The sequence below is a fragment of the Wyeomyia smithii genome, chromosome 3 (genome assembly GCF_029784165.1).
Source record: "Wyeomyia smithii strain HCP4-BCI-WySm-NY-G18 chromosome 3, ASM2978416v1, whole genome shotgun sequence".
In the NCBI taxonomy this organism is placed as follows: Eukaryota; Metazoa; Arthropoda; class Insecta; order Diptera; family Culicidae; genus Wyeomyia; species Wyeomyia smithii.
Window position 1 is genome coordinate 152,814,275 of NC_073696.1, and position 13,736 is coordinate 152,828,010.

At 42.2% G+C, this 13,736-nt stretch overlaps 1 long non-coding RNA gene across 1 annotated transcript; it reads right to left on the reverse strand.

Annotated features, from left to right (window-relative positions):
* Window positions 1-10,963: 10,963 nt before the first annotated feature.
* Window positions 10,964-11,846, reverse strand: LOC129731888 (uncharacterized). The gene is made up of 3 exons (XR_008729110.1): window positions 11,722-11,846; window positions 11,458-11,643; window positions 10,964-11,395 (listed from the first exon to the last, which is right to left on the reverse strand). It is a non-coding gene; the product is annotated as an uncharacterized LOC129731888 (long non-coding RNA).
* Window positions 11,847-13,736: the final 1,890 nt, after the last annotated feature.

A 13,736-nucleotide genomic window follows, 5' to 3' on the forward strand; every position in this document is an offset into this window, starting at 1 on the left:
TGTTATCGAAACGCTTGACAGAAATATTTTATTATCTAGACAAAAGAAATCATTCTGTGCCGAACACGCATCAGTATCGGATGTGTTTGGTGATCGCTCCGATAGAATATAAAACAAAAGAAGCGCGAGCAAGTGTTGGCATTGTTTGCCTGGTCGAGTGAAGGTTCAAGGTCGCCCGCCTTTGTGCAACTGTTTCGCATCGTGGCTGTTTGCTGGTGCGTAAGCCGATTTGGCTGCTAAGTGATTTGTGCTACAGCAGTGGACGAGAATCTCAACACAAAGGAGGAAAAAAAAGAAGCCAACAGTTGACAGCGAGTTGTGTCGCTGTGCTGAGTGATCACACACCCGGCTCGCTGCTGGTGGCTGTTTGGAGCTGCTGTATTGGTGCTGCTGGCTGTAACGGCTGCAGCTTCGACCGTTCGGACAACGAACCCTGCTGAAAGGAGAAGTAAAGAGGTACGTGTTCTGTCGGCGCTAGTGCGCTAGATTTAGCGCGATGGATGTAAATCCCTCGCCTCCCGTGCCACCATCCCCGAACCCCTCCGACCCTGTCCCTCCTGCCAACCCTTCCTCTGTTAATTCTCCAGTCCCCCCTCGCCCCAGGCTTTACCCGGACGGATCTCAGGGCAGTTTTACTGTTTTCTTTCGGCCAAAAGCAGGACCGAAATCGAAACCGTTAAACATCCTGCAGATTTCGAAAGACCTGACGGAGGGGTACAAGGCTGTGACCGAAATCTCCAAGGTCAGACCCAACAAGCTCCGTGTCGTGGTCAGCGACCTGGAACAGGCCAACGCTATTGCTCGCTCCGAGCTTTTCACACGCGAGTATCGCGTTTATATACCCGCACGAGACGTGGAGATCGACGGTGTCATAACCGATTCGAGTCTGTCGGTCGAGTGTATCTTGGCAAGCGGTTTTGGCTGCTTCAAAAATGCTTTGTGTCACGACGTAAAAGTAAAGATCATAGATTGCGAGCAATTGCGGTCTGTGTCTCTTGTCAACGGCACAAAAGTGTACACTCCGTCAGACTCGTTTCGTGTTACGTTTGCCGGATCTGCTCTCCCTAGCCACGTCTCGATCGATCGGGTTCGTCTGCCTGTGCGATTGTATGTACCCCGTGTTATGAATTGCACCAATTGCAAGCAGCTAGGCCACACAGCCGCCTACTGCTGCAATAAGGCACGATGTAGCAAGTGTGGAGAAACTCATGCGGACGATTCTTGCAGTGTAAATGCTGAAAAATGTATTCACTGCGGGGAAAATCAGCATGAGCTCTCCACATGCCCGGTGTACATGCAGCGCAGAGATAAAATCAAGCGGTCACTTAAGGAGCGTTCAAAGCGATCTTACGCTGAGATGCTGAAGAAGACCGTGACCACTTCTACCATAACATCGAACCCCTTGTAACATGGTCACATTTTGACTTATATAGATATTGTACAAATGCATGATTAGAGTTATTTCAATGTTAGGAATTATTATTATAGTATGATTGTTATCCGTATTGTTCACCAAAATCTTCGTTGTATTCTGGTTCACTATTGTGGTGATAATTATTACACCAACTTCAAATCGAATATCTAGATAAGAATGGCACAAGACGCAAGTATGCAAATATCTCAGACACGCACCTTTTCGAGCGAACGTACAAAGCTTATGCGGCTCTCTGCTGCGGTTCGCATAGCTTCTATGAAAGTCCCTGCTGCGTGAACACTTAACCAGAGGATACTCGGTTAATCTTTATTCCGTCTTTCCACGGTATTCTCTCCGTCGGGCAAGATCTCTCTTAGTAGGGGAATTCTTAGTAGTCGGCAGAATCTGAGATGGCTTAATTTAAACGGCTTGAACGAAAAAGAGATGCCAGTCCGGATTAACAACGAATTGGTTTTTGGGAGAACCTGTCGTTTGGAAAGGTCGTTGTCCTGTTTCGGCTAGATAACGTACTTCCGGGTCGAATTTCCCGAAGATTGCTCACTATTTAACTGAGGGATTCTCGCAGCGTCCAGCTTTATTTAACCTGGTTCGCGAATGTAAGTGGAGTGTTGGATCCGCGCGTTGTCGAGTGATATAAAATAATTAGGAGCCAGAATTTAGTGCCTAGGATAATTTGTGCGGTATCGTGTGCGTGAAAGGCCTGAGAATATAAGCGAACAATTCCCACCACCGTTAAGTGAACCATAGGAAACGGTTCTATCGATGCACGTGGAACGTGCTGCTTTGTCAACCACTTCTAGCCAAACCAGGATCGCTTTGCCCGCCACGGCTTAGAATTGGCTAACGGTCATCCACGGTTCAGTCCGAACCCCGTCGATTCTTCAAGCGTTTTCAACATACCGACAGGAACGAAATTTACCACGTCCCTCGTCGGCGTCATCGCAACCACCAGCGACGCCATCGTTTCGTCGCACCGCCGCCATTGTTTCGTCGCACCGTCGTCATCATCGAGGTATGCTCCCGAGCACTACAAAAGTCTACGGTCAGTGAGTACTCAAACCCTTTTTAATAACATGCGCATGTAAAGTGTAATAGAAGATGATATAATGAAATAACCCGTTCGAAGAGGCCCGATTAGAAATCGATAGAACTAAAACCGCACACGATAGGTCAGTAGATAGAGAGGGGGAAAGAAGTGAGAGATGAGAGAGTAGGTAGATTGGAGGAGAGGTCGGCAAAGGCCGAAGATAAAGATGCGTGTAATTTAGCTACAAATAAACCAGTGCATTATGTACCGACGTTACCGATAATGTAAACCCACAAATCAGTTGAGATCATTTTGGCGAATATGAGAAGCTACCCCTATTGATTGGTTCGGTCTGTTAGGAACTTCACGTCGCTTGTCCAGTTGCGGTTCGTTCGTTTTCTTCCTTTTTGCTCCAAGTAAGGATTGCTTGGGAATCTCAATCCCCTCCACCCACCTTACCGACCGAACGGTTAGTTTGTTTGGAGTCTGTTTCCGTGATGATAAAGTAGTGGGTGGTGGATTTTTGCTAACTGGCCGAGCGACGGGTTGTTTCAAAGAACTCTTCTGCGTTTTTTTCCACTGGCGTTGAATTTTCAGATAGCCGTTTAAGTTGGTTGTTGTTGGCCATACATTCCGCGATTCACAGCTCGGGTTCTTTTACTGAATCCGCCCTGAAAGGAGATCTCTTGCCGGGCAAATACAACACGACGGTTGATTCCCTCCGGGGGTGGCGCATTGAAGTCAACCGTTTGAGTTCCTTCAGAACGAGAATCACCGAACGCGTGACGATCGTCCGCGTTACATTTTGGCGCCCAACGTTTAAAAGGCGAATATTCAAGAATTTGCGCTAGATTTGGAAATTCGTTGCACGATTTTGAATTATACATTATTCGATTGCGATTTTTTTTTCTCGCAAAGTTGATTTCGGATTGTTGCTAAGAAAAAATATACATAACTCGTTGTTTCGAAATTTTTATTTGCGTATGCGTCTTACCCTTGTGCCTAATTAAAATTGATTTCTTCGTTATAGTCAGTACTTAAATTATATTTATTTTCTACGTTAATTTATTTATTCATTCATTCGTTTATTTAAAATTTATATTTGCAATTTGTGTTTTGCAAACCCCATAATTTATTTATTTGATAGAACATAGTGCAATTTATATTATTTATTATTGGTGTTAGTGAACATTTTTCTTTGGTGAACGGATTTTTGTGATCATTGTTATATTTTGAATTTGGCGAAATGGAATACCCATATGCGAACCATCTGAAAAAGATGCACCCTCCGACTAAATAGAAATTTTCAAAGCTATGTAACTCTACGGAGAGACCACAACTAAAGTTTAAAAACATCCTTGTAGATAAAATTATGTTAAAAATTTTGTTCAATGTGAGAGACCGAATTCAAAGAGAAGCCAATATTTCGAAAATGGTCATTGGCGTATTTCGAAGTTCACTGTGCAATTGAGAGTAGGGAATAAGAAGTATTGGCCATGTTGAACTCAGGCATGAAGCATAAGAACGAGCCTGGGCGATGACCTGTACAAAGTAGTGGTAACACGATTTAGAAGCGAGCCCAGAAGGCGATGACTTCCCTTAGGAAATAGTAATGTCTTCGTCCGACATAATAGTTTTTCGTCAAACGTTCGAACATTGCATAGAGAATAACAAAATATAGCTGATTCACAGCCTCACATTTGGAAAATTGAATGAGAAACTTTTTTCTAGTTATGCACACTTCAATGGAAGCAACAAATATCAAAACAAAAAAAATAACCAAGAGGGAAACAGACAACAAACAAGGGAAGCGGATTTTCATATCCCACCCACTGTAAAATTTTTTTTGTAAATAGTTATGTTAGTCGCGCCTATCCATTCTTAATCTAGGTTAGTACTTAATCTAAGGTTAGTCGATAGGTAAAAGTTACCAATTTCATTTATAAGTCCATTTGTTGTTCGATGTTGCACTTCTGCAAAAATCCTCTGTCGTTGTACCGTTCTTCTTGGTAATTTTCGACTTGTAATAGATGTTTAGCCCGTAGATCCCTTTGTACATATTTTTCTCCGAAGTTATATTGCTTCCTTGTAAATATTTAGCCATAAGTATGATAAATAGATGTTCCTTGTATATTAGGTCATGTTTATCCAATTCATTTGTTTTTCTTGATTTTTTTTTTTTTCTTCGGTCAAGTCCTCCGTTAAACCTCGAGTAGAAGATATATAGTACACCGACCCTGAAAATATAAACAAGATTCCTATCAGCTTACCGAATATTATACAGTGAATTATAGTATTTCCTTATACTTATCCGACTTTTGCAGCTTGAAGCTAACGCAACACATTTTTTTCTGTCCATCTTTAACGTCACTACTTTGTTTATTTTCACGTTGACGTTTAGTCTAATCTGAGTTGACAATAAAACGGTATGAACATGTAACGCTCGAGTGACGACTCGGCGAGTACAAGTGTGTGAGGGGTGTTTGAGTTGTCATTTAGTTTGTTTTTTCTCGCAATATTTCTGAAGAAATATTGCAGACGAATTTTGATGATGTTGTTTAATGTGGAAAACGCTTGCTGTCGATAACTCGAGATTTATTTTGGGATGATAGCAACCGAGATTCACAAGTTTTGTGGGAAATTTAATGTGGAAAAGGAACATGAGCCGTACATAAACGGGCTAACTGTCTGGTGGGGAACATGATTCTGGATTCACAAGTCTATTTTTTTTTCAGATTCATGTCTTTAAGTTTCGGCTTTCACTGCTGGAGTATAAGACATGGTCTAGTTATGGCTACTCCTCTGGAATGCGGCCAATTCCAGACGGAAGTATTTTAATGTTATCGTTTATTGTAGAGTATGAGAGTATTGAGAGTGAATGAGGTTTATGTCAACATATTTCATGGGTTCTTAAAATTCCAATAGCCAAAATCAATCAAATTTTTCAAATTATTTCTCCTACGAAAATTTGATTGAAACTTTTAATTTTCAATCAAATTTTCGTACCATTAGTATGGGATGATGTAACATGGTCACATTTTGACTTATATAGATATTGTACAAATGCATGATTAGAGTTATTTCAATGTTAGGAATTATTATTATAGTATGATTGTTATCCGTATTGTTCACCAAAATCTTCGTTGTATTCTGGTTCACTATTGTGGTGATAATTATTACACCAACTTCAAATCGAATATCTAGATAAGAATGGCACAAGACGCAAGTATGCAAATATCTCAGACACGCACCTTTTCGAGCGAACTTACAAAGCTTATGCGGCTCTCTGCTGCGGTTCGCATAGCTTCTATGAAAGTCCCTGCTGCGTGAACACTTAACCAGAGGATACTCGGTTAATCTTTATTCCGTCTTTCCACGGTATTCTCTCCGTCGGGCAAGATCTCTCTTAGTAGGGGAATTCTTAGTAGTCGGCAGAATCTGAGATGGCTTAATTTAAACGGCTTGAACGAAAAAGAGATGCCAGTCCGGATTAACAACGAATTGGTTTTTGGGAGAACCTGTCGTTTGGAAAGGTCGTTGTCCTGTTTCGGCTAGATAACGTACTTCCGGGTCGAATTTCCCGAAGATTGCTCACTATTTAACTGAGGGATTCTCGCAGCGTCCAGCTTTATTTAACCTGGTTCGCGAATGTAAGTGGAGTGTTGGATCCGCGCGTTGTCGAGTGATATAAAATAATTAGGAGCCAGAATTTAGTGCCTAGGATAATTTGTGCGGTATAGTGTGCGTGAAAGGCCTGAGAATATAAGCGAACAATTCCCACCACCGTTAAGTGAACCATAGGAAACGGTTCTATCGATGCACGTGGAACGTGCTGCTTTGTCAACCACTTCTAGCCAAACCAGGATCGCTTTGCCCGCCACGGCTTAGAATTGGCTAACGGTCATCCACGGTTCAGTCCGAACCCCGTCGATTCTTCAAGCGTTTTCAACATACCGACAGGAACGAAATTTACCACGTCCGTCGTCGGCGTCATCGCAACCACCAGCGACGCCATCGTTTCGTCGCACCGCCGCCATTGTTTCGTCGCACCGTCGTCATCATCGAGGTATGCTCCCGAGCACTACAAAAGTCTACGGTCAGTGAGTACTCAAACCCTTTTTATTAATATGCGCATGTAAAGTGTAATAGAAGATGAAATAATGAAATAACCCGTTCGAAGAGGCCCGATTAGAAATCGATAGAACTAAAACCGCACACGATAGGTCAGTATATAGAGAGGGGGAAAGAAGTGAGAGATGAGACAGTAGGTAGATTGGAGAAGAGGTCGGCAAAGGCCGAAGATAAAGATGCGTGTAATTTAGCTACAAATAAACCATTGCACTATGTACCGACGTTACCGATAATGTAAACCCACAAATCAGTTGAGATCATTTTGGCGAATATGAGAAGCTACCCCTATTGATTGGTTCGGTCTGTTAGGAACTTCACGTCGCTTGTCCAGTTGCGGTTCGTTCGTTTTCTTCCTTTTTGCTCCAAGTAAGGATTGCTTGGGAATCTCAATCCCCTCCACCCACCTTACCGACCGAACGGTTAGTTTGATTGGAGTCTGTTTCCCGTGATGATAAAGTAGTGGGTGGTGGATTTTTGCTAACTGGCCGAGCGACGGGTTGTTTCAAAGACCTCTTCTGCGTTTTTTCCACTGGCGTTGAATTTTCAGATAGCCGTTTAAGTTGGTTGTTGTTGGCCATACCTTCCGCGATTCACAGCTCGGGTTCTTTTACTGAATCCGCCCTGAAAGGAGATCTCTTGCCGGGCAAACACAACACGACGGTTGATCCCCTCCGGGGGTGGCGCATTGAAGTCAACCGTTTGAGTTCCTTCAGAACGAGAATCACCGAACACGTGACGATTGTCCGCGTTACACCCTTTGATCTGTTGTCAACCACCTCGCGGGCTTAATCCTCGACGCCGCGTTGCAAGCCCAAACGAAAAAATATCCCGGCGTAACGATCAAAGAGCGGCCTCCAACTCCGTGGTGGGACAAAGAGTGCTCCGATGTCTACACGCAAAGATCCGACGCGTTTTTGGCCTTCCAGAAGGGAGGTATACCCGACGACTATATACGGTATTCGGAGCTTAATACCAAGCTTAAAAGCCTGGCTGAAGCAAAGAAACGCGGATATTGGCGTCGGTTCGTGAACGAGACGTCGAGGGAGACATCGATGAGCACTCTTTGGAACACAGCCCGAAGAATGCGGAATCGCGTAACGGTCAACGAAAGCGAGGAGTCTTCAAGTCGGTGGATATTTGATTTTGCCAGGAAAGTATGTCCGGACTCTGTTCCTGCGCAAAACTTTGTTCGCGATACGTCTCCGGGTCACGACGCGATAGAATCACCTTTTACGATGGCAGAATTTTCAGTTGCCCTCCTGTCCTGTAACAATAACGCACCTGGGTTAGATAGATTCAAATTCAACTTGTTGAGGAATCTACCCGGCAATGCCAAGAGGCGCTTGTTGAACTTGTTCAATAAGTTCCTGGAGCAAAACATTGTACCGCAGGATTGGAGGCAAGTGAAGGTGATCGCCATCCAAAAACCAGGGAAACCAGCTTCTGATCACAACTCTTATAGGCCGATTGCAATGCTATCCTGTATCCGGAAGTTGATGGAAAAAATGATACTCCGTCGTTTAGACCATTGGGTCGAATCAAATGGTCCACTATCAGATACTCAATTTGGCTTCCGCCGTGCCAAAGGGACGAATGATTGTCTTGCGTTGCTTTCAACAGATATTCAGCTGGCGTATGCTCGCAAAGAACAAATGGCGTCTGCGTTCTTGGACATTAAGGGGGCTTTTGATTCCGTTTCTATTGACATTCTTTCGGGTAAACTTCACCGACAAGGATTTTCTCCAATTTTGAACAATTTTTTGCACAATTTGCTGTCCGAGAAGCACATGCATTTTACGCACGGCGATTTGGCAACTTTTCGTATTAGCTACATGGGTCTTCCCCAGGGCTCATGTTTAAGCCCCCTTCTTTACAACTTTTATGTAAATGACATCGACGAATGTCTGGCAAATTCATGCACGATAAGACAACTTGCAGACGACAGTGTAATCTCTGTTACAGGAGCCAAAGCTGCCGATTTGCAAGGACCATTGCAAGATACCTTGGACAATTTGTCTGCTTGGGCTTTACAGCTAGGTATCGAATTCTCTCCGGAGAAGACTGAGATAGTAGTTTTTTCTAGGAAGCATGAACCTGCTCAGCTTCAAACACAATTAATGGGTAAAACGATTTCTCAGGTTTTGGTACACAAATATCTTGGTGTCTGGTTCGACTCTAAAGGCACCTGGGGTTGTCACGTTAGGTATCTGATGAAAAAATGTCAACAAAGAGTGAATTTTCTTCGTACAATAACCGGACAATGGTGGGGAGCCCACCCAGGAGACCTTATAAGGCTTTACCAAACAACGATATTGTCTGTCATTGAGTACGGGTGTTTCTGCTTCCGCTCCGCAGCAAACACACATTTGATCAAACTGGAGCGAATACAATATCGTTGTTTGCGTATCGCCTTGGGTTGCATGCAGTCGACCCATACGATGAGTTTGGAGGTCTTAGCTGGAGTACTACCATTGAAAAACCGCTTCTGGAGCCTGTCTTCTGGCATTCTTATCAAATGTGAGGTCTTGAACCGTCCTGTGATTGAAAATTTTGAGAGGTTAATCGAACTTAATTCTCAAACCCGTTTTATGACATTGTATTTCAATCACATGTCCCATAATATTAACCCTTCTTCGAATATTCCAAATTGTGTCGACTTATCAAATACTTCTGATTCTACTGTGTTTTTCGATACATCCATGATAGAAGAAACTCGTGGAATCCCGGATCATTTACGCGTGCAGCAGATCCTCAAAATTTGTTCCAATAAATATCGAAACATCAACTGCGACAATATGTTCTACACTGACGGATCACTTCTTGATGGGTCCACTGGCTTCGGTATTTTCAATAACAATTTAACCGTCTCCCATAAGCTTGATAATCCTGCTTCTGTTTACGTCGCCGAATTGGCTGCAATTCAGTACACCCTAGGGATTATCGAAAAAATGCCCACGGACCATTATTTCATCTTAACGGACAGTCTCAGTTCCATTGAGGCTCTCCGATCGATGAAAGATGTTAAGCACTCTCCGTATTTCCTGGGGAAAATACGGGAACATCTGAGTGCTTTATCCGAAAAATCGTTTCAGATTACCTTAGCGTGGGTCCCTTCTCACTGCTCGATACCGGGCAATGAGAAAGCGGACTCTTTGGCTAAGGTGGGCGTAACAAACGGTGGAATTTATGAAAGACCAATTGCCTTTAATGAGTTTTTCTCATTTGTACGTCAGAATACGATCATCAGTTGGCAAAATGCTTGGACCAGAGGGGAACTGGGAAGGTGGTTACATTCCATAATCCCCAAGGTGTCGACGAACCCGTGGTTCAAGGGGTTGGATGTAGGTCGGGATTTCATTTGCGTGATGTCCCGGCTTATGTCCAATCACTATAGATTTGACGCGCATCTCCGTCGTGTTGGGCTCGGAGAAAGTGGTATCTGTGCCTGTGGTGAAGGTTATCACGACATAGAGCACGTTGTTTGGTCATGCCCTGTACACCGTGACGCCAGGTCTAAATTAATAGCTTCCCTGCAGGTGATGTCTTGGCGAGCCATGACCTATCCTACATGTCCCTTATATACGTTTTCCTGAAATCCATCCACGCCCCAGTTTAGTCCTACCCCCTTCCGCCTGCATCCAGCCTAACGACAAGAACACGTTAAGACCCCGGATCCGGAAACAGCAATCAGACCCGCACGATACTCTCAAGGCCCGAGGGAGACAACCCAATATGCCAGTCCGTAATATCTTGGCCCAGCAGCGGAACATGTGCTTACCTATGGCAATGAAAACCATCATACAGTAAACCAGTGCTTTTAATGCAAAATATTATAGCTTTAAGTTACATTTAGTTTCAGCTCGTAGTCGGCAGCGAGGATAAAAAATTTGCTTTTAGTTATTAAGATACTTTAGAAAGTAAGCTACCAGATATAATTGGCGCCGTTAAACATTAAATTGTATTTGTGCCGTGTCAAATAAATTATAGATGAACAAAAAAATAGACAAAAGAAATCTCTATCATGACTGCTACCTTGGTAGGTTGATAAGAAATCACTCCAGCAATTGTCAGTGCTTGATAATATATATTTATAAAGTATACTTGAAACCGTGAGGTCTGGTATCGATACAATGACAATCGAGAAAGTATCGATACTCAGTTTCACCCAATGAATCATGTAACACTTTGTTTTGTTTTGATATTCAACCTAATTTTCAACTAAAGCTGCTCAAAAATATATACTTAATGTTGCAAATGAAAAACAAAACAAACAATGAACCCAAAAAAAAGTGCCACTGCCCTACTGGAGTTTCAATTTGATAGAGCGAAATAAGAAATTGGGCAATAAATGATTATCACAGAAGTCCAAATAGTCATGCTAGGGGCAATATTATATTTTCCATTTTTAATGAATTTTATGGCTACATCGTACAACTTTTGGATTTCGGTTGGTATAGTCACACCGAACACAGCGAAGCTCTTGAAAAAATACCGATGGCAGCTATGAAGAACTCGTGGTCGAAGATGACAATCCCATGAAAAATAACGAAATACCTGCCGCTCTTAAGCACTTCGACCTCGCATGCAATGTGGGGAAATGCAGATGTGTGCTCAAGATGACCAGCAAAATCCTTAAAGGGAAAAAAGTAAGTTGGTAGCGGAAAACTATTCGGCGTAACACCTTGCAGAATACCATTCCGCAGAATAATAAAAAAACGTAAAAAAATGTTGGAAATTTGCCTTTGTTCGCCGGGACATGGGAGATCTATAAATTTATTCGCCGTATATTCAACCAACGAGTCCTGGTGAAAAAGAAAAATTGGCATTAGTTGCAGTCAATTATTTCAAATTATGAATTACTTACCGATAACAACGAATTTCAAATACTTCTATTTCCTCCTTTTTTTCAGACGGTTTGCTTGGTGTGCTGTTTGTTTTCAATTGCAAAAAAAATAACAACAACAACACGCAAGCACCGATTACCCAATTTTGAGTAATTTTGCCGCCATTATCAACTTAATTCTACTCATTTTTTGATGTCTTCGAACAACTGAAAAAAAATGATTAAAATTCAACTCAGCCGCTGAGTAGCCCAGAGTGAGCGTGTACTCAAAACCAACTCACGTACCTTCTAATTTGCTGTATTCAACTGGCATCATTAATTTCCTTGCGATAAAACTGAACCTTGACGTGGTGCATGGGCTTATAGACAAATCAGTAAATGAACAGCGGTCACATTCATTTCTGAAAGTGGGTCTAAACAAAAGTATGCATAAATGTTCTAAAATTTCAAGTGGGAAAAAGGGGAACAATTTCATAGAATGCGATTCTTGCGTTGTTCAGAAAGTGTTTGACTTTTCTCTAAAGTAAAGCCATAATAAAAAAATTGCATCTTGCTGCAAGGAGTGAACAAGGTTATTTCTGTTATCCTGAAAAGACATGTATAACATGCACATGTGCAATTCATTTTACGACTTAGTCGTTATATGTTACATTGATATAAAGGTAATGGAAATATTAACTGGGTCCTAGTAAGTGACTCAGGAAGGATTGCTGGTAATGGCTAAGTCGTAATTTATTTTCAACAAACATTTTTTTTTCATAGGCTGAATTTTACAGATCATCAAGCTTGTGCAATAATAAAAGGTGTGAAAAACTATAGTGTAAAGTATAACAAAAACTCAAACCAAGTGTGAGATAATCACGTAGAAAAGTTTAATTTAATGCCTTGTTCACACTAAAGCGGGTGTCATGTGGTGTCGCGAGTCTTGATATCAGGGACCATACATCTAGTTTTACGGGAAATTTGGTATGACATTTGTTATCGGGATGGTTGATATCACATCATATTCGCTGTAATGTGAATGGGTTATAAAACAGTTAAAAGCATAAAAACGATTGACGGATACAGTGAAATAGAGAAGTCAAAGTGTTAAAGAAAACATACGGGTACAATGTAGGTAGTACATTAGAACGAGGGTGCAGTCCTCGTCAGAAAAATGCCGGGAGACGGACACTGCCTTTTCTCAGCCCTGATTTGTCAATACCATCGCTCAGAACTGGATTCAGATCAGCATATGGACAGAATAAAACAACTTCGCATACAAGTGGTGAATCATATTAAGGGAAATATGGATGAATTTTTAGCATCACTAACAGATACCGTCGGAAACGCTGAGGAAACCACGATAAATGATTTCTCAAAAAAGCTGGCAAATACGAATGAATCGGGAGGTCAATAAACCATCGCAGCTGCTGCTAGCATCTGTAACAGGAGCATTGACGTCTTTTTTGAAAACGGCCCACTGATTTCTTACTAACCAGTTACCGCGAACGGACGTGTTTTTACGTTAGTCCGGCAGAACGTCGCGCGTTTAAATAAATATTTTACAATCGTTCTGACTAGCAGGTTTTTTTTTACTGACCTTACACCGCGCGTGAGTGTCGTATATAGTTAATGAAAAATGAAGTGTCACATTGATACCTGTGCAAATTTCACAACTGCCACCGACGATCGGATGCTATGGAAATGCATAGGTTGTAATTTCACAATGCATCCATCCTGCGCCGGCGTTCAAAGGAAAAGTGAGATTGAAGTCCTCAAGTACATGGTTCCAATGTGCAAAAAAAGTTCCGTTCATCTGATGGATCTACACAAACTTTCACAAGCCCAGTCCCTGAAGTTAATGCAGAGTACAATTCAAGGTTTCGAGCATGCGTTGGAAACGATTGACGCTTCACTGGAACCTATGCGAACAATGAAAGAAACCAAGAAGCAAGTTGATAAGCTAACAGAAATCACAAAATCTACCAATGAATTTTTGTTGGAACAAATGGATGCTTCAAGAATTGAACTGACATCGGAGCTCATGGATTTCCAGAAGAAGAGATACAAGGAGCTGGAAGACAAGCTGAATCCCATGTTTCAATCTGTTGCCGAAGAACTATTAGCTTTGCAGTCAGTTCACGAATCTTCAACCCAGAAACCCAGTCATGACGATGTCCTTGACGAGGTACGTATGTTATCGAATACAGTGCTTGCTGCCAACAGAAACGGTGATCAAGTGACGAGTGAAGCAACAAAGCAGGTTTTAAGTTTGGCCGATGAATTAGCAATACCTTCAACGTCATCTTTAGCTACTT